Source organism: Alligator sinensis, unplaced genomic scaffold, assembly GCF_000455745.1.
Source record: "Alligator sinensis unplaced genomic scaffold, ASM45574v1 scaffold1398_1, whole genome shotgun sequence".
NCBI lineage: Eukaryota > Metazoa > Chordata > Crocodylia > Alligatoridae > Alligator > Alligator sinensis.
Genome location: NW_005842417.1, coordinates 1089630 through 1091596, shown reverse-complemented (window position 1 = coordinate 1091596; position 1967 = coordinate 1089630). Strand labels below are relative to the sequence as shown.

Genomic DNA, 1967 nt, shown 5'->3' with positions numbered 1-1967 from the left:
AGGGTCAACCAACAGCCTGTGCATGATGGTGACAAAACATCTTCCACCTAGAACCCTACAAGGCCTCATGTCCTAGAGACTCCTGACAGGTCTGACTAGCCTGTCTCCATGCTATTCTCAGGGCAGTTGCCCAAAACAAAGGTCCACCCTCTCCTGGATCAAACGCAGTGAGGATGTCAAGAGATGTTCCCTCTACCCCTACTACTGCTGCCCTTAAGTGCTCAGTCCTCACCACCTCAATTCCAGGTCTGGAGCACTCACAGCTGGGCCGGGCTAAGCTTAGTTTTTGGGATGTTTCATGAGTAGCATAGATAAACTCTAGGTTGCACCTTCTCTCCTTCTCAAGAATCCCTGGACAGCCATTGGCAACATCCTGCTTCACAGAAATGAATGCCCACCGTCAAACGAGGAGGAATGGTCTCAAGTTGCAGCAGCGGAAGTTTAGGTTAGATATTAGGAAAAACTTTCTTACTAGGAGGGTGGTGAAGCACTGGAACAGGGTACCCAGAGAGGTGTTGGACTTTCCATCCTTGGAGGTTTTTAAGACCCAAGTAGACAAAGCCTTGGTTGGGATGATGTAGTTGGGGTTGGGCCTGCGTTGAGCAGGGGATTGAACCGGATGTGACCTCTTGAGGTCCTTTCCTAGTCTTGTTTTCTATGGTTCTGTGATAGTCTTGGCTAGCCTGGCCTAGCCAAACAGTGTCGAGAACAGGAGCCCTGATCTTTGAAGCTAACATTAATTTTCCAGTCCATTTCTAGATATTCTTAGTCCGTTTCTAGATATTCTTATTGAAGAAGCTGCCTCCTCTTACCCACACTAGGATGGTCTAGCACCACACCAGAGTAGCTAAACACCTGTACCAGGATGGCCGAGTGGTTAAGGTGTTGGACTTAAGATCCAATAGACGTAAGTCTGCGTGGGTTCAAATCCCACTCCTGGTAGTGTGCTTTTAGATGCACACATTGCTAGGGCTGTTTTACAGTCTTTCCTAACCACAGCAGGCAACTGGACTTGATGATCTCATGAGGTCCCTTCCAGCCCTAAACATCTGTGTAGTAAAAAGCCCCTTGTGCTATTGCCCTGTGTATTCTTCCCAGGCTCTCCGCTTCCTAAATCAGGGGGTTCACAGTAGGAAAATGTTAGAGCTGCAATGCCTAATGCCTTTCCTTACCAACACACATCACAAACTTGCTGCCTCCCATTATTCCTAATTTTTACAAAGCAGCTTGGCTTCCACCATTTCTATTGGGAGCCTGTTCTGTCATCACAGACCTCACTGTCCCTGTGCTTCCTCTCCCTGGATTTCAACCCATCGCTCCCCTTTCCGCCATGCTCAATAAATGATCTCCCTGCATTGTGTTTATACCTCTTCCAATGTTTGTGGGCTGTTACTAGGTCGCCTACTTTGTGGTCTCAAAGCCAAGCCATGTATCTTTGCCTGATTTAATCTTTTCTCATATGTCACTCCCTGCAACCTCTTAATAATTCATTTTTTTCCCGCCTCTTCTCTAAACTTCCTCTGGCTCATCCATAGCTTTGTGGTAATGAGGTGCCCAGAACTGAATGCAGTATCCTGGATGCTTAGAGAGTGAGTGATGCTCAACTTTTTTTTTTTTTTTTTTTTTTGCTCTGTGACATAATCCTTCTGCCTCTACAGCCAGGTGCTGGTTGGTTCTTGTTCCCACAATGCACTGCAAAATCTCCATTGACTGTTGTGTCCATGATCATTTGTAAGTCTCCAGTGACCTAAATACTCCTGCTGATGAGTGATTTTTTTCAGGTTATTTTTCCCTTTTGATGGGCTGACTACACCACACTTTTTCCAAGTCAGATTTCATATTATCTCCTGCCTGTATATCCATCACCTTTTTTTCTCGTTCTTCTGTTCTCACTCTTCTTTGCAATCCCTCCCCACCGAACACACTGGTTTATACGAGTGTCCCCCATTTTCCAGATCATGTTTTCT

General features: G+C 46.0%; 1 non-coding gene across 1 annotated transcript; it reads left to right on the top strand.

Moving 5' to 3' along the window:
* Positions 1-859: 859 nt before the first annotated feature.
* Positions 860-942, top strand: TRNAL-UAA. The gene has a single exon. It is a non-coding gene; the product is annotated as a tRNA-Leu (tRNA).
* Positions 943-1967: the final 1025 nt, after the last annotated feature.